The sequence below is a fragment of the Triturus cristatus genome, chromosome 5_2, assembly GCF_964204655.1.
Source record: "Triturus cristatus chromosome 5_2, aTriCri1.1, whole genome shotgun sequence".
NCBI classification, from domain to species: Eukaryota; Metazoa; Chordata; class Amphibia; order Caudata; family Salamandridae; genus Triturus; species Triturus cristatus.
This window is the reverse complement of record NC_140588.1, coordinates 9,916,300-9,938,384: the sequence shown is the minus strand read 5'-3', so window position 1 is coordinate 9,938,384 and position 22,085 is coordinate 9,916,300. Positions and strand designations below refer to the sequence as shown.

Sequence of the window (22,085 nt, the reverse complement as noted above, 5' to 3'; positions counted from 1 at the left end):
TGACTTGGTCACTGGTATTGTGGGCGATAATTTCTCGTCAGTGAGCAAGCTACTACTGCTAAATGTTTACATCTCTCCATGCCCCAGAGAGAAAAAATCCAAACTGGACTGCCTGATCGAAATTCTATGCAACATCTTAAGCACATACGGCAGTATACCATGCTTAATCTCTGGAGATTTCCATACAAACCTTTTTTACAACCAGTTTGAAGACATAGGGATCATTCTTTCAGCAGTCCCCTCACACCTCACCACGCAAACATTACCGCCTGGACTCAAACCATCTAAATTGGGCGAATATGCAGTCCTCCAACTTAGCAGAGCAGGCTATATAGTAATAAACGGTCGCTCACCCACAGACACCCCCCTGGCCTGGGCAAGAACCAATGGACGAACCCACTAATTTCTGGACTTCACACTGGCAAACAGCGAAATGTTCACCCTAATTGAGTGCCACCACATCGCAGCCCTGGGGGAAAGTCATCATCGACCCCAAATAATAACATTATCCTTCAATATGCCTCACCACCATGCACTGGCCCACACGATATCAGACAGTCACACGGAGAATCTAAGACGAATGAAATGGTCGTCAAGCGCTGTCCCCTCTGTCATGGAGAAATGCTGTCATCTTCTACGTCCACGAGGTGAAAAAGACGTGCCCATTATCAATGGATGGGAAGCGCTTGTGACCAGTTTATTAAATGAATTTCCATCTAAATCCCATCCCCGGCCAGATCCTCCTCAACTTCGGATTTCTCCTGCAACAAAAATGTTAAAACAACTAAGAAACGCTGCCCTGCGTCGGACCAGAAAAAGCCCGGGAAACGTAATTTTATTTAACCATTCTATGCAAGCTCAAAAAACTTTCAGGGCATCCGTGCATAAAGATAAACAATCAGCGTCAGACCAGTTCTGGCTGAAGTTAGTCTACGCCAGCAAAAAGTCCAACACAAAGTTATTCTGGGCCCTTGTAAACAGAGGCCCACTAGGAGGCAGTGGACCTATCATAGCAAACATAAGTGCTGACGACTGGACTAAGTTTCTATTCAATCACTTTAGAGAAAATTCAAGCGGACAACAGCCCTCTAGTCCCCATTCCACATTCAAATCCCGGCCACCACCCACCGATGACCACTCCACAGGCAACATTGGGCCTACTACTAAAGTTGAAGGCGACTTGGATAGACCCATACCCGAGAAGCCACGAAACGACTCGCCCAAGGGACGCTGACTACACACGGAATTTTAATAATCATCGCCGGGATTATGAGGAAGGGTAGGTCAGATGGAGCACCTGGCCCCAACGGACTACCTCAGGCCTTGTTTAAGTAGGACGAAACGTTGTGGTCAGGTCTCCTCGCACCACTGTTTTTACACTGCAGGCTCAACGACCACATCCCGGAATCCTGGAAAGGTGACATCATTCATCCCATCTACAAAAGTGGCAAAAGAGACGACCCAAAAAATTATAGAATGATAGCCCTCCTTGATATTGAATCCAAATATTATGCCAGCATCTTACTAGAAGAACTGACAACCTGGGTTGAATCAACACAGCGTCTCACCTTCAATCAGATCGGCTTCGTAGCTAAGTCAGGCACAGCCAGCAATCTATTGGCATTATCTGTATTGATGGAGACGGCCGACATCCGTCGCATGCAACTATATTGCTGCTTCGTTGATTTTAAGGCGACTTTTGATCGAGTGCCACGCGGCCGCCTATGGCAAAAATTAGTCTGCTGGGGTATACCCCCAGCCCTCTTACAAGCCATTATCCAACTCCACACACAGACCTGAATAAGGATAAAGTTGGGCGATGGGTCCCATGTCTCAAACAAGCATTTACAATGCAATGGTCTCGGCAATATTATAGGTAGAGCTATTGGTATTGCTCATTATTTTTTTATTATTTTTCTATCCCTAAATAAATGGCATTCTCATTTCTATTGGCATTAGAATTTATTTTGCATATGTGATACCTATTGCATTAGCAGAGAGAGAGTGAGATAGTGAGATAGAGAGAGAGCGTGAGGTATTGAAATAGAGAGTGAGGTAGTGAGAGAGAGTGAGGTAGATAGAGAGTGAGGTAGTGAGGGAGAGGGATGTTGTGAGGTAGTGATATATAAGCATAGAGTGATGTTGTGATGTAGTGAGATAGAGAGAGAGGTACATGCACCAGAGTGAGACAGAAATAGATAACACTCTGTCACGGCAGCGCTCTGAAGAAGTCACAAGCGAGAGAATACGCCTTCAGGCGTTTTACTTCAGCGACCAGCAAATGAATGAGCAAAGCTGCTCCATACTGGAAAGCACATACACACCCTGTGATTGTGGGCAAATCACTAATCTCTCCTTGCTTATCAAAAATGAGTGTCTCCTTGTGTAGTGTAACTGGTGCTCATGTTAAGCGCTCCCTATGCCTTCGGGTCGAGTTTTTGCTATAGAAAACTGCAAGAAATTTAAAAAAAATCTGGATCTGTAGAAATTATAGCTAACTAAACGTCCCAGGAGGGGAAGGAGGCAGCCCAATCAGCCTGTTCGGAGGAGTTGGACGTTTTGAGCTACTGTAACTACCTCATGCAGTTCAAGCATCTCAAAGCCCAGACTTGGAGAAGTGTGGGGATTTGGCAGCCAGGCCACTGCTTCTCTTGGCCCTTTTTGAACAGGGTAGCTCATGCTGGGCAGAAAGTAGGTGGGGGCGAGCTCTCGGCCACGTGTTCAGCAAACATGACCTTGAATGTATATTTGAACCAGTCAGTCATACCATTAGTCTGGGGAGGAACACTAGTGCAGTGAGGATTAGTGACCTGATAGGCATACCAGTGGTTGTGCATAAGGTGGCTGTGAAAAGGAGGGCTTCAGTTGAGCCACCGCTGCAGCCCCCTCTGGTAATCATAGCCTACGCATCATTGGCTGTAATGCATCTGTAAAAGAGTGCAGGCGACTGCCCCATGGGACCTGAGAGCAGAACTGACTATGCTCAGGGAGGATCCATTATTTCTAGAGGATCGAAATTCGAGGGCTGGTGCCCGTCAGATAAAAGATCATAACGAAAACCAATACCCAAGAAAGCCTCTGCTTGTCAGCCCAAACTGCCTAAAGCAATGCAGGGAGGTAAAATATTACAAGCATTTGCAATGCAATAGGCCTCGCATTTACAGGAGTTTGAGCTATTGACATGGCAAATAACAATCCCTTTTATTTTTGTTTTTAAAATATAAATAAATGGCATTGTCATTTACAATGCCAATAGCTTAAACTTGCGTAAATGCGAGACCTATTGCATTGCAAATGCTTGTTTTTTATGTCACTGATTCTTTATTTGCTTGAAATATTTCCCACTCCTGCATGTGACATAGGTATGTCAGCTTGTTTGTAAAGATGTTTTTGCACTGCACCTTTTTGTAATGTGCCATACCCAGGGCCGCTAGAATTATGCGGCAGGGGAGGGCCAAATTATGCAGCAGGGTGAGTATTTTTTTTTTCTCCAAGAAAGGGCAAATTATGCGGCGTAATAATGCAGCACATTTTGTGAGTGTTATTTAAATATTTTGTCATGTTTACACTTAACACTGTCTGGGCATTGGTTGCACCTCCTTGATACCAGTTTAGAAGCCAAATATAGCAATAAGCAACAGAAACGTGGCATGTTAAGCTTTGCAAAGGGCCTTCCACAATCAAGCAGTATGTGTTGCAATGTTTTTTTGTAACTTTTGAACCAGAAACACTTTTTTTTCAGCAATCTTCAGATTAGGTAGCAAATGATCGATTATGTGGTAAATAAGTCAAGCCCATAGTTATGCGGGAACGTCCACGGCGTCGAAATGTCATAATTTCAGTGGTCCTGGGTATAGATGGGCCACGGTGATGGTTTATTAATGCCTAGGCAGGCTTTACACACACAGGTGCATGTACAGTAAAAGCAAACCCTCTTTCTCTCCTAATAAGCCATCTCTCAGTGCATACTAACATTGTCCATTACAGGAAGCGAGGTTTATTCTCAGAGGATACTCAGTGCGTGTACTAACAGCATGGCCCTCTGTGCTGCAGACAGACGCTGCTGTCGACATGTTGCTGTTTTATTTTCCGGAATCGCAGAGCCTGATTTAGAGGGCACCATTGATTCTTGAAACAATCATCGGTGGTGGGTCGGGGTGATTGTTATTAAGGGACCCAGAGTCATTGCAGTCCTCAGTTGATCAGAGCTATCTGAGGACGCTCTCCAGAAGGACTGATATCTACATAAAGCCATGTCACGGGGCCCAAAGATCTGCGGTCACCACCAGGGGCCCAACACAGTTCAAGAGGCTCAGGCAGCCCCAGGTTCTCCATCGTCTCAGCGGCCAGTGGAGCAGGACTGGCGTTTCTGTGTAATACAGATAAGAGTTAGACTGAGCTTAGCTTCCGGTCACCGTTCTACACGTACACGGCCAGAGTACGAGTCACATTACAAGTCACTATCAAGATTCCAAATATCCCAGCCCGCATATGATCGACTTCCAGTTCAGTGTGCAATAAACGTATATATAACATATTAACATGTGTTCATAAAGCGCGGAGGAGGCATCCATGACGGATGAAATATGTTTGGGTATATATATTTATACACACATACATACATCCATTAATTACTGAGGTACAAACGACGAATTTGGGCTCATCACCGCAGTACAGCAAAAGTGACACCAGAAAGACCCTGTTTTGCGGCCTCTCCACTACCATTGTTGAGGGAGGATAGGGGGGCATCTCTTGAGTCATGAGCCCTCCCCATATTTGATACGATAACAAATAACATTACACTCTGTGCATAGACGTGTGCCTGTACCTGTGTGTCTGCATCTGTATGTGTGTGCGTGTGTCTGTAGGTAACAGTGTTAGTACGTGTGTGTGTGCATGCATGTGGGTGTGTACGTGTCTGTGCATGTCTGTGTGCGTCTGTCTTGTGTATGTGTGTGTGTGCATGCATGTGTGTGTACGAGTCTGTGCATGTCTGTATGCATGTGCGTATGCATGTGCGTCTGTGTCTTGTGTACGTGTGTATATGTGTGTGTGTACGTGTCTGTGCATGTCTGTATGTGTCTGTGTCTTGTGTACGTGTGTGTATGTGTGTGTGTGTGCATGTGTGTGTACGTGTGTGCATGTCTGTATGTGTCTTGTGTACGTGTGTATATGTGTGTGTGTGTGTGTGCATGCATGTGTCTGTAGGTGTCTACAGAGAGTGACGGCGAGACAGAGAGACATGTAAACACAGAAGTGCTGAGTATGTCTGCGTGCCTGCGCAAACATCGAAAGGTGTAGATTACAGTCTGATAACACAGCGGGGTGTTTCCCTCTGAAGCCCGGGGTGCTTGTAAACGATTGCAGATCCTCTCGAACGAAAGATGAAGGCGAACGAAAGATGAAGGCAAAACACGTCAGCCATTATGCACCTTTCGTTATGATTAGAACATGTTAACGTGTCCGTGAGATTGATGCAAAGGCTAGCGCCATTCCTTCGAATGACAGAAGTAACGTAGGTGCCTTGTGTATTTCTTTTAAGGTTGAAGTGACCCCCACATTAAACTTTAATCCTCGTGGTTTCACGCAGCGCCAGGGAGCAGTACTACGATTTTCAAAATATAGCTTTAGGAGAAATGCTATTGGGCCACCGCGGTGATTTAAAGAGACGCTTAAGAATGTACGTTACGGGCTACTACGTCCATGACGAAATCTGTACTGAACAAGCGCGGTACTGCAAAGGCAGCCCCATGATTATTTTCGCATCGCGCAAAAGTGAAAGCGCGATGCGAAAGTAAACACACTACTGACTTTGCTAAAGCCGAATGGAAAGACAAGAGCAAGACGATCATCAGGGGCAGACGAGACGAACAAACAGGCAAAATGCCTTACCTATACGCACAACAGCAAGAAGATCCTCACGGCCAGAGGATAGCGAAAAAATGGCGGATGGAAGCTTCAAAACTTTTTCGGATTCGGGGGCGTGTTCCTGCTGTTCTAAAAGGGCGTGGCTAAAAAGTGGAAAGAACAGCAAGGAACACGCCCCCGAATCTGAAAAAGACGGAGCCTATTTGGAGGGACGGCTCTCTCCTCCAATGGCGGGCCTCCGTTTAGGAAGCCAGCCAATGGAGGAGAAGCAAAAAGAGAGGCGGGCTAAATAGCCACTCTAGGAAACATTAAATCTTCCGACTTCCGGTTCTGCCTTCGGCAGACCGGTAGTCCTCGACCTAAAAATATCCAAACAGTAAGCGGTGTCAAACAAGGCTGCGTCTTAGCGCCCCTCCTTTTCAACCGGTCTATCTCTGACCTATCCCCTTTACATGACAAGGTTAACTCCCATCCGCAGCAACTGGACGGGACCCGCATCAGCAATCTGCTATATGCTGACGACCTCGTATTATTGAGTCACACAAAGGTTGGTCTGCAGAGGATTCTTGACCAACTCCTTCTCTACACACTTGAAAACGCTCTCGAATTAAACCTGTCAAAAACAAAAATAATTCATTTTAGTAAACAGAAGCAGCGGAAAAGCAGGTGATTTTTTTTAACAACAAAATCATTGACACAGTGCCACACTATAAATATTTGGGAATTTTCCTTGACTCCAGAGCTTCTTTCACTAAACAAAAAGACGTCATCAAGGCTAAAGCACTGTCGCTGGATGTTGCGTCGGAGAAAAACTCTCAAAACACCTACTAGGACCAAGCCTAACCCCCCTGCTTAAAGTGATGAAGGCCAAGATCACAAATTCCTTATCATATGGTCACGAGATTATGATGGGCTCAACTAATATCTTATTAAATAAATCAACCACCAGAATCTTCAAGCGAGCATGGCGTCTGCCGAGGTCTTCATCTCCGGCACAAGTGAGATTAGAACTCGGCCTGCTAGATCATAATGGCGTCGAGGCTGGCGCTTTTATTAAATTCTGCAATAGACTGCGCAACTCCCAGGACGAGAGTCTTGAGATCAAACTTTGGAACGAAATATCGACCAGCGCATCTAGCCAAAAATATCAGCAGCACTTGGACAAATCCCTACAGCTCCTCGGAGTTTCGGAATATTGGGGAACAAATCCATCACAACAAACATTGAAGAGCGTAATCAAGCGAAGCGTTCGGCACTGGTTTTTCCACTCCGACAGAGCAAAATTATCCAGAAGGAAGCACGCTTGGGCCGCTGTCTCCGATTACAAACCGGGGGTTGAGTCATCATATTTATCAAGTACTTATTCACTCTTCTGGAAGGTCAAATTCATGGCCCTAAGGCTAGGCGAATGGCCCTTTTTAAAGTATTTGCCACAATGGCGGCACCTTAGTCACAAAATCGAATGCAGGGAATGCGACTACCACTCCGAAACCTTGGAGCACATAGCCTGCGCATGCCCAGCTCTGCTACATGACAGAAGGACCTTATCGAGAGTGGAGTGGATCAAACTAGGTGCTCGCACACGCCGTCAGGCCATAATGGCAGCTATGAATCAAGAAAACACAAAACTGAACATCCGGTTCACCAAATTTGTCGCCAGAGCTGCAAAAACGCTGGGGAAAGAAAAGGCAGCAATTCCTTCGCCGGATGGCCCAGCTATCACTTTGCAACAAAAACTTTAGCGGCCGCCGGCCCCCCTCAGCAAGGCACACATGAACACCGTTTTCAGCATTTTAAAACCAGCTGTCATACTTACTTGTCCCTCTTTTTTAGATTTTCTTAAAACCACTCCGTGACAGCCATGTTAATTAACGAGCTTGATCCGTAAAAGAAAAATGCATATTCGGACAATTTTTTAATTTTACCCATTTTTATTGCACTGTCATTGCACTAACTAAAGTCCTTTTTTCGCTTTTTTTTTAAAATTTGTACACGTATACATGAGTCATATGGTTTTAACATTTTGTTGTGATTTTTAGTAATCAAACAATAAAATTTGAATTTTAACTCTGGGATCAGTGAGGGCCCTGGGGTCCGGGCGGCCTCATCCACCCCCTCCATAACCCCCATGGGGTTTAACTTCTGGTCCTTAGTCCCTATCTCTGCTGCTGCTCAGGCAGGGGCTGCATCTCCCTCGTGGAGTTGTCAAATCTCCCCTCTGTCCAACCAGGACCTGTAACAGTGCTGTAAAGTCCCTTTTCACTGCACGGCTGTGGCGGTCACCATTTTCTCAGCCATGCCAGGGGGACCAGGTTGGCGTCTTTCGCCATCAGGCCCCCAGCGACCCATCCGGGTGGCGCCGTGACATGCCCATGGTCTCCTCAGCCTCTTTTCTGTCTGATGGACCAGCCTGGGGGTGGAGAGGACAGAAGCTTGTCCACACAAGGCCGACTGCCTGAGTGGAAAGCCGAAGGCTACATTCTTGGTGACTGGAAGTCAATGCGGACGATAGAAAGCCTTGGAAGAGGAAGACTATGCCTTCCAAGATAGTGCTATTCTAGCTGCAGAGTTTTGAATCTGCTGAAATAAACTCAGAATGTAATCTGGAGAACCTATAAACAGTGCACAGTACAGGCCTGCACAACTGCTATTAAAGATGAGTGATATAGGAAAGGAACAAGTTTTTGGAGGAGGCAGAAGAAGGTCAGTGAGGCAAATTGCCCTGTCAGTTTGAGGTCTTGGTCAAACTGCACTCCCAGATTCCAAATCTGTGGTTCTACTGCAGGAGCTGTTTCAAGATGATGTGGCCAAAAATTGGAAATTGACAGATAAAGAGCCTGGTAGCTTGGAATAGTGAATATCACCGTCTTGTCGGTATTTAGTTAAAGGAAATTTGAGACATCCATACGAATATGGATTTGGGTGTTATCTTCCCAGCTAATGGGCCACAAGTCAAAGGAACAAATTAGGTCAGCCAGTGGGCGAACATAAAGAATGAAGAATGTGGGGCTTAGCAAAAAGACCTGAGGTATGCCCTCTGGTAAAGGCCTAAAGATGGACTTAAAAGAGGGTACAGAGACTGCTTGACTCCGGTCGGTGAGGAGGGATTTGATCCTGCTCTTAAATCCCAGCTTCAGCTAGGCGCCAAATTAAACAGTCATGAAAGACTGTGTTGAAGGTATACAAGAGATCCAGTAAGACCCGGGGTAGATGAACTGACTTTCTCTCTAAGAGGCCAAAGGTCATCTAGGATGATAGAAGTGCCATCTCATTGCTATGAAGGGAGCTAGATCCTGACTGAGTCGTATCCGAAGCCTTATGTTGGCTATTACAAGGTGAAAGCTTCCCAAAAATTTTATTGGATGAGACTAGTGCTTTCATTCAACAAAGAGTTACTATTGCCTCCTGGAGTGAAGCATCACATAGTTGTAGTAAGGTGTTTGACATAACAGGTGGAGCAGATTTGAACATTTTAGGGGGGCAGGGATCTTAGAGAGATCCGGAAGATACTGCAGCTTGGAAAATATCAAATCCACAGGCTGAAATTCAAGAGAAGCTGGACAAGCCATCATCTACAAGGTGGTTTGAAATATGGGTTTCTAGGCAGGAAACTAGGGATGAAAACTCAGCCGTACGCTCTTTACAAAATATCAGGTCTAGAGTGTGACCTGCCACCTTTGTTGGTCCATCAAATGCATATATTAAGTCCATGTCTTGAAAGCTAAGAGTTAAGTACATTGGCAGCAGAATTGCTGGAGTCATAAGCCCAGATAATAAGATCCCCTAATATGGGGGTTTGTGAGTGACCAACACCAACAATTGAGTAAGAAGTTAGCGAATGCCTCTCCAAAATTAGGAAAATGAAAAGGCGGACAATAAAAGAGAATGGCCGTTATTGAGCAAGTTTTTTTTCTATTGTATTTATTGACATTTTGAAAAACTCAAAACATACAACACAACAGCCCAGCATGTTAGCAATAGGTTAGAAGTGTGAATTAACACAGTCTTACAATACAAAGCAGTGTTGTGACCATCCGTGATCCATGCATCCACGCCTGAGAAGGAGCATATCATTGCACAACCGTTTTCTTTTATCGATTACAAATAAGCATTACAGAAGATCATATGTAGGGTCTAGACCTCATTTGTTATATCCGATCATGCATGCCTATCCTAGGAGTTGACAGACACAGGAGAGCAAAAGAGAATACAACCATTGCCAAATGACAACAAATGACCTATCGAAGTTTCACTTGTCTGTGCTTCCGCAGTCAGTCGCTGCTGCTCCTGAGCCCACCCTATAAACGGTTCCCAGATATCACGCGGTCTTGAAGTAGGGGGCATGAGTCCCCAAAAAAGGTTCAGCTGTGTATGGCCATATGTGACATCCCTGATCCACCCTTTAACTGAAGGCGCCCTCTTCTTACCCCAATGTACTGCAACCTGTCGTTTAGCAAATAACAGGAGAAGTGCATGCAATTTGCGCTCAGTAAGCCCAACATGGGGGATGGGGCAAGTGACGCCCCGATAATTTGATTCCCGGATGTAAAAATTTTGGACCAAAATGAAGCAAGTTTTGGGCAATCCCACGCCATGTGAAAAAAAGAGGCTGGAGTAAACCCGCATCGCCAACAACTTTCATCATCCCTGAGACCCATACAGTGCAAACCGACAGGTGTCCTATAAAACCTATGTAAGTATTTGAAATGAATCAAGCGAAGTTGGTAGTTAGGGGAGAGTTCAGTAAGTTGGCCACAGCAGAAGTTCCATTATGCCTCAGTTAACGGAGTAGGGAGCTCGGCATTCCACCATTGGAGGGCTCGGGGTTTCACCCGTGGGGCGGTGTTTTGCATGTGTGTGTAAAGACGTGTAATAAGTTTCCGGGGAGCTTGAGAGCGCAACAGGTTCTCCAATGCGGGCAAGGATGGTGGGGCCATCGGAAATCCCTCGCAAAGGGCCCGGCAGGCTGCACGCAGCTTATGATATACAAACAACTCAGCGAATGGTACTACCTGACACTTAGCTGCGACCAGTGGGGATCGGAAAGTGTCACCCGGATACAGGTCCGCAAAGCTGTGAAGGTCCATCTTATGCACCAGTGTCTTGCCAATACCATCCTGAATGCAGGGCAGCATGGAGTTTTATGCCAGCGAGATGGATGGGGCATACAATATCGGAATGTTCGCTCTCTTGCGCAGCTCATCCCATGCCCAACGCAGTGTCTCGGAGGTATCGATGTCGCCACGTGGGCGTCGTGCCGACTGGTAGAGTGCCACCCTAAGGGGAACAGGTGCCACCGCGTCAATCTCAACAGCCACGTGGGGTTGGAAGGGTGTCGGGTGAACCCAGTAGTGCCGAAATTGGTCCAGAGCGCAAAGGGCGTAGAGTTGTATATCCGGAGCACCCAGCCCCCCCTGCTTCAGCGGGAGTGTCAATAAATCCCAGGAGACTCTGGCCTGTCCACCTGCCCACACCAGGGAGACCAGCTGCGTCCTCAAGGTCTGGAAAAAATGCTGTGTGAGGGGAATCGGGATGTTAACAAATAAATACAAAAGGTTTGGTGGGATGACCATCTTAGCCAGCGCAATCTTTCCTGCCAAGGATAACGGAAGCCTAGACCATATTTTGACCTTCTCTGCCAACCATGTGACGGCACTCCCATAATTGAGATTCCATACCTTCTGCATTGTACGACTGAGCCATATGCCCAAGTATTTGACCGCCTCGGCCTCCCACTTCAAGGGGAATTCAGATGTCATCTGGGGTGTGCCATCTGTAAGAGGAAATATCACAGACTTTGCCCAGTTGATACAGATACCGGCTAAGCCCACGAAGCGGATAAATTCCCTTAAAATGGGATCTAAGTTCACCTCGGGATCTATAATGTAAAGGGTGACATCGTCCGCATAAAGCGAAATGAGGAGGCTCCTGGTGCTAAACCCTACACCCCGAGCCGTGTGATGTTGCCTGATCCGTGCAGCCAGGGGTTCCATCACGATCACAAAAAGCAAGGGAGAAAGGGGGCACCGCTGCCTGGTGCCTCGCGTGATGGGGGAAGGGATCCGAGAGCATGCCATTCACCCTAATCCGGGCGGTGGGCAGAGTGTAGAGCAGCCTGATACGGTTTATGAAGAGCGGGCTAAACCCCATGCGGCCTAATATAGCAAATAGGTATGGCCACTCTAGCGTATCGAACGCCTTGGTGGTCTAAAGAAACAACTGCGGCTCGCACATCAGGGTGTAGATAGTGCAGCACCGAGAAGACAGTCTGCAAGTTGTGAGAGGTCAACCGCCCAGGAATTAATCCCGACTGGTCAGGGCAAGTAATGATGGGAAGTAAGGGCTGCAGCATATTTGCAAGCAACTTGGCTAGGATTTTAACATCTACGTTTATCATTGATAACGGCCGATAGGAATCCAGCTCCGTTTCTGGCTTTCCAGGTTTCAATAGGGTAATGATTATCGCTTCCCTCATGGACGGGGGTAATACACCATCAGTTTGAGCCTCCTCATACAATGCCAACAGTCGAGGCGCCAGTTCCTCTACGTATGTTTTATAGAAGGAGGTGGTCAAGCCGTCAGGCCCGGGAGCCTTATCGAGTGATAGACTTTTTATGACCTGGGCGATGTCTTCCACGGTAAACGGGAAGTCCATATAATCTCAGTGATTTTGATGGAACCAGACTAACTCCAACTAATCGAGAAAGGATTGCATTCCCTCGGGACACATCTCCTGAGTGGCAGTGTAAAGCTGAGAATAAAACATGGAGAATGTATCTAAAATATCAGTCTGACCCCTGACAGCAGTACCCTGTGCGGTGGACAATCTGCGTATGTATGCAGGAGATCTAGGCGGTCGAATCAGACCAGCCAACGTCCGTCTCGGTCTATCGCCCTCTCCATACCTTCGTGCCTCCGCATACTTCCCTAAGAATTTAACTTCATGTTGTGCCTCCTCGGTGTAATCTAGTAATTTAGATTTCAGGAGGGCTATAGTGGCGGGCACATTTGTGGAGAAAAATTGCTCCTCGAGCACCTTGATTTGAGTCTCCAGGTAGGCAAGTGTGCCCCTAATGGCCTTTAAGATTCCCGCCTGGCGGGCTATGCACTGCCCCCTAATAACCACCTTGAACGCCTCCCATAAGTAGGCCTCAGTATCCACAGAGCCGAAATTGAGAGTAAAATAATTGGAAATATCCATCCGGATTTCTTCCTTGAAAGCCTCATCTAATAGGGCGTTTGGTGGGAGATGCCAGGAGAATGCTCGGGGAAGTGAATCGGGCAGCGCCAATTTCAACAGACATGGAGCGTGGTCCGATAGGGAACGCGGTAGGTGCAAGACGTCAGAGGTCCATGTGGCTACATCCCGTGAGACCAACCAGAAGTCCAAACGGGACCAAGCGCTATGATGGTCAGAAATACAGGTACCCTCCCTGACCAAAAGGGTGCCTCCTGCGCCATATGTCAACTAGGTCCCCGTCAAATAATAGCATGCAAGGCGGCGCCAGCAGCAGGATGCAGGGATCTGGCCGCTCCCCTCCTATCCATTGCATCATCCAAAACCACATTAAAATCACCCCCCGTAGAATTGTACTACAGCCAGTTGCTCTAACCCTGGTCCAAAGAGCCTGAAAGAAGTCGGGGGAGTCTACGTTGGGGCCATATACTGCTACAATTACCAGAGAAACTCCGCCCAATGTGCCCTGCACGAGGAGGTACCTACCCTCGGGATCCCCGTGAATGTCACCCTCTCGCCAATCCAAGCCCCTCTCAACCAACACAGCCACTCCTCAGGAATAATTAGAGTATATGGAGGAGTACACATGTCCCCACCTGTTGTGTCTGAGCCGTGGAGATGGTATTACATTGTGGTGTCTCCTACAATATACATACATCTATATTGTGTCAAGATAAATAAGCATGCACGAGTCTAGACTTCCTACTATCATTCAAACCTCTGATGTTCCATGTGAGAACATTCAATGCGTTGGTGTGGTGTTATACAATGTACACTGAAGAAAAGAGCGTGGGCTATGGCAGCGCGTTATCTTCCCGAACCAAACCGTGCAGTCTAGCCAACAAAAGGCATCCATACTGGCAAAAAACAAGAAACCAATCCCCACTCTCCACCCACTCCAACCCCCCAATCAGGTTGTAGAATATCCCCCCTAAACAAACAAAGCAACAATAGGTACATATCGGTACAGGAAAATCTCCCATGGGGGCGCAGCGAACCCAGCAAACTACCCTGTAAATACAGGGTAGCCGGGAATGCTGCGGAGTGAGTTGCGAGTCCAAGTCAACAGATCCAACTCTGAACAAACTACGCAACCAAGTTCAGTAGCAGCTCAATACACAAAATCACCCCAACCCGCATCATATCACATCTTAGCAACCAGGCTTTATAACAGTACGATACCCATTTCAGTCATTACCACTGAGGCGGTTGGCTGCGGACATCTCAGATCCCCGGGAGTCTTTAGTTCGTTTTCCACCGACGTGTTTGGCAAATTTCAAAGCAGATTTTGCATCAGTGAAGAAGTGGGCCGTGCCCTCATGAGAGACCTTGAGCTTGGCCAGTTACAGTAAGGAGTATGGGATTTGAGCCTGTAGTAGGATACATTTTGCAGTTAGGAATTCATGCCGTGCCGCCTGTACAGCCTGAGTGTAGTCGGGATAGACCAATATGGTGTTGCCTTTGTGTGAAATTTGACCCTTTTCTCTTGCCAGTCGTAGTATAAGGTCTCAGTCTTGATAGTTCAGTGGTTTCGCCAAGATAGGCCTAGGGTTTGCTCTCACCGGAGGTCTCGGTCCCAGCGACCTATGCGCCCTCTCCACCACAAAGACAGGTGATAAGTGGGGGTCGAAGAGTTCATGAAGCAAGTCCGCTATAAAGGTCTCCATCCTGGATATGGCAGTCGTCTCCGGGATACCAGTAATACGTAGATTGTTTCTGCGTGACCTCGCCTCTAAATCCTCATTCTTGGCTCGGATTATTCCCAACATTTTATCCATATTCAGCAGTTGCTCCTTAGTTTCCACTTGGAAGTCCTGGAAATCGGTGTTTCGGTTGTCCAGGAAATCAAGGCGGGTTTCGTGTGTCGCCACATGGGTCTTGACCGAGTCCAGCTGCGCGGTAAGGGTATCCAGTTTGGTATCGATATTCCGTAGACTCGAGCGCATCTCCAGCATGAGGGTCCATAGGTCTTCTCCCTGATCCTCCACCTGCGTGTCATGCTGACTCTCCGTGTGCAGGTCTGGGTCCGATTCTGTATGTCGCATGGCTCTTTTATTTTCAAAGGTAAGTTTCGGTTGTTTAGCATCCTGTTTGCCCATACTTGCGGATGTACTGTGAAAGTGTGGAAGTTCGGAGAAGCCTGCTGGGACCCAAACCAGCACGTCGCGTCGCGTCTTCCAGGTTCAGCGACTTACACACCTGTGATTCCTCCTGGGCGCACAAGCTACCCCGGCCTCAACCGGGCTAGGCTCCTCCTGGTTCCAACCAATCCACAACCCCACAGCCGCGCAGGTCACCAGCACCAACAAACCACCCAGCAGCCACTTAGTTCGGTGCAAACAGCTCCAGCGCCCTCCTCCAGGCCTCCACCACTGCACACAGGTTTGCCAGAGACGTCCGCCTCACCGGGGGCCACAAACGGGATACGACAGGCACCTCACCGCTGGACTGTGTGCACAGTTCAGTCAAGGACCCCAGGGGCCACAGTCAAAAAACAACACGCCGACCGAGGCAATCCCGGCATGAACAGGTAGCACTCCCAGCCGCGACCGGGCCCCAGCCAGATGCAACGCTGGCACAAAATGGCAGCTGCAGTGTGTAGATCGCCGTGTAGCTCCGCAGCGCTACCAGGCTTCACCTCGTCTGGGATAGCGGGTGTGACAGTACAGGCAGCGGCTGCAGCAGAGGGGCAGCAAGATCGCGAGGGCAATCTCCGGCAGGAGCGGCCAGCTCTCCCAGCCCCCTTCAGGCTCAGCCCAGCCCCGACTTCAAAATGGCAGTCACCCCGTCCAAGGCCTCACTCCTCCACACACAGTCTTCGGGCAGCTCCACACTAAACAGGGCGCGTGTGGCAGCAGATGCAGCGGCGCCCTCTGTCCCACCAAGTGATCTCTGTACTTTGTTACGGGGGTCCGTAATGTGCAGGGAGTCAAGCACTCCGCCACAGATTCCTGCCCCCTAGCGCTGGCAGCCGCGGCTCGATTTACAGGACCGCCTGCCCACGCCGCGTCCGGAGCCCCCCAAGCGGCCGGGCCTCTCGCTCGCAGCCGCGTATCTCTGCCGTGGTGCCTCGGGAGATGACGGGAGGAGCAGCACTCAGTTCCACAGATATTCCGCCACCATAAGTTGGTGTTAGACTTCGCAGCAACTCTCCATATGCAAGGATAGTAAAAGGATGAATCCCCGGCCGGCGGAGCTCACTCACAGAGCAGCCATTCCGATGCGCGTCAAACCCCGCCTCCCCCGACATTGAGCAAGTTGATGAAAATTTGAGGGATAAGCCTAAAACCTCTGCATGTTCAAAAGGGTAAAGGACTAAGTTAGAGATATTGATAGAATGATTAGCAATTATCGATAGCCCTAGACCTTTAATATTGGACCGAAGAAGGTGAAATGCTTTACTGTTTTCTAGGTTGTTATAGACTTCAGTGACAAAAACAATAGTCTTATTTATTTTGGTAAATAGAATTACTGATTTCCTCCAAATGTTTTCGCAGAGACTGGGCTTAGGGATCAGACCATAAAGCAGTATGGAACTAGTGAATTTAGTCTTCCCAGGAGGAGCAGCACTAGGGCAGTAAGGTCCAGAAAATTATACCATTTTACCTTGAAGCACAGGCCTCAGAGCAAGAAGAGTTTTGCTTGAAAATGATACGCAAGGTCTACTTAGGGAATCCTGCTTGGAAAGGGGTTCGGGAAAAAAATAGTCTGGTGATGGGTGCAGACCTGTGCAGATGGGCTTGCCTTCAGTGTGTTTAAAAGCAAATTGGATATTTATGGCGACGAAGCCGCTCAGGCTCTATAGAAGTCGCGTAGCCAAAGGCCACTAAGCAGGGATAAGCACTGCAATAGTGTGAATAGAAAACAGGAAATGGGAAAACTGAAAAGTGAAAAATGAAGTGGAGCCCAGCAGCTCCAAGTGTTGATGCCTGGTTCCCTTGGAGCTGCACAGAACACAAGACAAAGTTAAAATAAAGATGGCAATAAACTGTGCTAAAAGCAACATGTGAGAGTAACCAAATGATAGGAAACAGACTCCTAGTCCCATGCGAGCTAGGCATCTCAAGAGTACAAAGAATTGAAAGATGTTTTTGAAGCCTTTCTATTGATAAAAGATACTTGAGAATCCCACACGGAACAGGACTGTGCTGACAGCACAGTAATGAGCCACGGTTGAGAGTCTTCAGTTAAAAACTAATTTTTCCATTGAGTGTTCCAGCACATCATCAGATACTTCTTGAAATTGACGGACCATTTGTTTTGTCGTGAGAGAGAGGAAAATTAAGATAAGGAATTGGTAAGGATCATTCTTCAATGGGAATGTCTAGCCTATTGCTTCCTGTGACAGCTGTTCTACTTTAAACTTCCCTCGTATCTTTTAACGGACATATATTATGGATTCACTGTGGACAAAGGCTTCCATTTCATGTGGAAGGAGTAGAAAAGTAAAGCAGGGAACTCTAACAGCCTGAATTCATGTCTCCATTTTGATCTATGCTGACCCTCTTGCCTGGTCATAGATATATTTTCAAGTGGATATCCATGGCATACAGTCAGATAATACCCAGGCTAGCAACCATTTGCTATAGGGTAACCAATGCTCAAGGGGATGAAATATACCTACCCAATGGAATCTTCCAACATTTACAGGTTTCTGAATGAATAATAAAACAGACTGTAAATCAATCTACTGGTGGCATGGTTTTCTTTTTTAGAACTCCCTGTATTACTATGTACAGGCACAAAACAGGGCAAATGCTCTCTTATTGGCTGGTGGAAATGCTCAATGATTTGGGGTAAATTTCTTTTATAAGAAAAAAAAAGTACTGGCACAATTTAATTAATTTTATACGTATTTCGTTCCTTTCTTCCTCTTTTTGTTGGATAAAACTTTACGGTAATTTTATTCTGGGGTTGAGATGTTTTTGCACGGCTGCATTGCCGTAATACAACTGTTTAATTACCAAAAAGCATTCAAAGTATTCTTTTCATTACAAAAACTAAGGTTTGGTTGTCAACATTTTTTCTAAACATAAAAAGTTAGCTTGACTGCAAATTCACAGATCTCACAAAAAACAAAATACTGACTGATATTTCAGTAAAGTCTAGTTTCAAAGCATGCAGTATACAGTAGAGCAATATGGGTATGTCCATATTGCACCAGGTAACAGCGTGGAACTGCTTACTTTCACTACTGGAACCATTGTTCCAAAGACTAGCTAAGCATTTTAAAATAGCCTGTCAAATTATTAATAAGAGCTTTACACAAAAAATGTTGAATTAGACTGTGTAAGATATGCAGAACTAATTGCATTTAAAAACATTTGATGCCCACTCTTTCTATACAATAACTTCAATGAAGGTATTGCCTTGTGTAACTAGTTTAATAGTGTTAAACACTGGATCAGTTTTAGGATGGAGGGTTGTCAAAGGGGCCTTTTGTGGCCTGTTTTTTCCTAAGTGCTATAGTTATACACGATGGAGTCTATCACAGGTAATATACGCAAACTGTTTCTTTAAAGAAGTACAGTTAGTTCATGATTTTTCACAGATTATTTGTGAATGTGTAAATGGGTCAAAGTAAAGATCAAAGTAAAAAGTATAGACGAACTTGTAGGAGCAATGTAATTTTAAGTTTACAACTCTTTTTAGTTGTAACGTTCATCTCCTGAGTCAGATGATCCTAACTCGAATAAAAGGTTCACATTCCTAGCTTGATTAAAAGGCATCAGCAAAATGTGGGTAAACTGTATCTATTCTAATTCAGTAAACCATGTTTTTTTGTGTAAAATAAGTCGTATATATTTTAAACCAACATATAGTGCCTCAAAAAAGACTAAACTTGATTGCTCAAAGTCACCATTTCTTGCAATAGCAATGCATGCTAGACTTAAGTAGGTGTGACAGTATATCTTTTGCGACACACATTATTTTCAAAACTACATACTGAGTGTAGTAAAGCTCTTCTTAATGATTTGATCTTTTACTTTAATAGCAAACAAATGCTTGATTCAAGTTTTGGCATGAACCAGTACTCTGTTACCATAAATCATAAGAGGCTCTATTCAATAGAAAATTAGCTCTACAAAAACTTGATTTTAGCTCCTCCATTTGTGTAGAATGTCTTAAAAAGGCAAATCTTAAAAATCTTAAAAAGGCAATTTCTGCAGAATCTGTACCCTTTCCTTTTCAATCACAGATATACCTACAGTACCTCACAATACTGCCTCTTAGCCTTCACACATTCTCAGAGAGTTATAGTTCACTTTCTACAAATATTAGAAGGAGGATTGGAATAGGCTATCTGCTGCTGGTGGAAATTGCGAATTATACAATATAGTGTTAGTCAGTACAACAGTCCGATAGGTGACTCGGCCACATAAATATGCCCCCACTGCTCAATGCTACAAAAAGAAAGTGCAGTCCATGAGCACACCGATACTATAACTTGGTTCTGTTGTTCCCACAAAATTATATTAAAAGGTGAAAATGCACTTTGTGACATTAAAGTTTTCCAGGCAAAATATTTGAATTTATCCGGTCTTAGTAAGGTCAGCCTATCTGGATACCTAACGAAGGTAACACGCATAAACCCCAAAATGATCACATATTTGTTGGTAATCAATAGTGAACATTTTGAATTGAATGACAGCATTCATAAACTACCACCTCTGTCTGTCAGGTAACTAAATGATGAGTCTTGCCACAGCAGAAAATATTGAATGAGTACATCATGTTATTTGCTGTAAGCAGATTCAATGGAAATATATTGGGCATATTATGAACGGGTCACCTGACTGAGTGAGTACAATAAAACCGAAAATTAATATGGCACTAAAGAAACTTCCCAAAAATGCCGATCCTTTCTACTGAATGCAGAGCCAAATATGATGCCATTCACAAAAAGATGCACATTTCACAAATGAGATTACTCCTCCATTAAAGGACGAGAAAGAAAAATTGCACATACACAAAAGCATAGTGTATATTGCGATTTTATATAGGAACTCAACACACCTCACACACTTACCTTTCACGAATCGTTCCTTCTCCTTGCCTACTTTAAAATAATACAGAGTTACCAGTTGAAGTATAACATCTCTAGATATAGTTTATCTTAAAACAACATTAGCAATTAATCGCTGTTTACAAATTACTTGGGCAAAAAGAATCAGAGCAATTCCAGGCAAAGGCATACAATATATTCAGATTTAAATAAACCTAGAAACAAGAGGCATCATCAGGAAATATATATACTGCATGTCAACATTTTTTCTTAAGTAGCAAGTATCCTCAATTAGGGACAGGTGCAGCTTGCCTGTTTCCTTCCAGGCCGCTCAACAGGACTCCCAAAGCAGAAGCTGTCTCAAAGGGGAATCTGTTGTCATACAAACTCTAAACAGGTACCTGATCAATGGTTTGCGATCGAAACTGCAGTCACAAACATTGATACATCTTACTGTGATTTAAACAGGATGGCTGATTTTCTGGTTCTGCGTTTTTATTAGTTCAAAACTAAAGAACAGCATGCCTCAGAGCCTTCTGTTGAAAGAAAAAAATATGTGACTTTCTTAGGATGAGATTCAAGGAGTCCAAAAGCTGAACCCCATTCAGAACTGTCAGGCACCACGCTCCCAGTTCTCTCACACCTCTCAGAGATCGGCAGAATCAGAAAAAGAAGATGTGCATTAATAAAGACAGCGGTCACACCGTAATACGAAAAGGTGATGGAAACTGTCCAAGCCGGACCTATAGCAGCTGGGGTGAAACAGTGGGACGGGGTCTGAAAAGACAAGGGCCGTACTGCTACTCCCAAGTTAATAAGGAGAGTCAGCAGGAAGGAAAAGTGCCTAACAACAGCATAATTGAATGGTTTCTGCTCTTCTCTTCAGTTTCCACCGGCGTATGGCGTTATCCACTTTTGTTTTATTTCCATTATTCGGCTCCAAAATTCTCCCTCCTATTAATTTTGGATGACCACAAGTTTGTTGTTTGTGCCGGAAACTTCTGTTGTTTCTCCCATGTCCGCTGGAATTTCCTGGTTATTCCAGAGCTCGTAAACACCATCCTCTCATAGAAACTGGTAATCCTCTGTTGATGCATGTATTCTGGTTCTTAACTTGGTGGTTTATGTGTATATGAGCTATATAATTTAATATCACTTTGAATAACAGTCGTAACATCTACCAGCACCAACATTTACATGTTGTACCACGCCTTTGCCACCCTTATAGTGTACAAGATCAAACGTCTGCAGCCTGTGACAGAGCAGGGCCATGGTTGTTAAACTGAACTGTTGTTTTCCTCTGTCCCTCCCTACCCTTCACCTCCCCATATGATATCGTTCTAGGATTCAGTTTGATGTTGTCTCAGGTTATGTTCTTGGGGAAGTTTTAGATGCACACTGCAGGCCTACAGTACACCGTCTGTCCATGGCAAGTTCTGACAATAACATTTTTTTTTTATAGCTCAAACAGAGAATTACAGAGAACATGAAGGTAGACAAATAATTCATGCAATACAATGTCCAATTGTAGGTTGGGAAAAATACCACTTATTTGGTCACTTAGATGTCGGGAAAATGCATATATAGCCCAGTCCCTTTGATGCTTAAATCATAAACAAAAGTGGGGTTGGGGGACAAAGCATGTAAACAGGGTTATCTTGAGGCGAAAGGGAAGACTTTGTGAAGGAAATTAAGCGTGATGAGGCAAGAACATATTTACTTTGGTTGCAGTCCTAGAGATACAGAAACATGTTGAAGACACGGTCCAGGCAGAAGGACATTCTCCAAACCACAGCCTGGCTGTGCAAACTAAGCTGGAACACAGCAACTAAAAAAAACTGATTTGGAAAGTTAAAAGATGGACAGCAACCCACATTAAATATACCAGAGCTGAAAACCTGACTCCATGGAATGAGCCTTTTACCGAGGTAAGGAACAAATGTTGTATTTTTCTTAACTGAAAAGTGACTTGTC

The 22,085-nt window shown here is 45.4% G+C and overlaps 1 protein-coding gene across 1 annotated transcript in view; it reads right to left on the bottom strand.

The window, feature by feature from the left end:
• DNAH5 (dynein axonemal heavy chain 5) overlaps positions 1-22,085 on the bottom strand; it is a 5,853,083-nt gene that overhangs the window by 2,083,705 nt on the left and 3,747,293 nt on the right. The gene's annotated exons all lie outside the window — the stretch shown is intronic.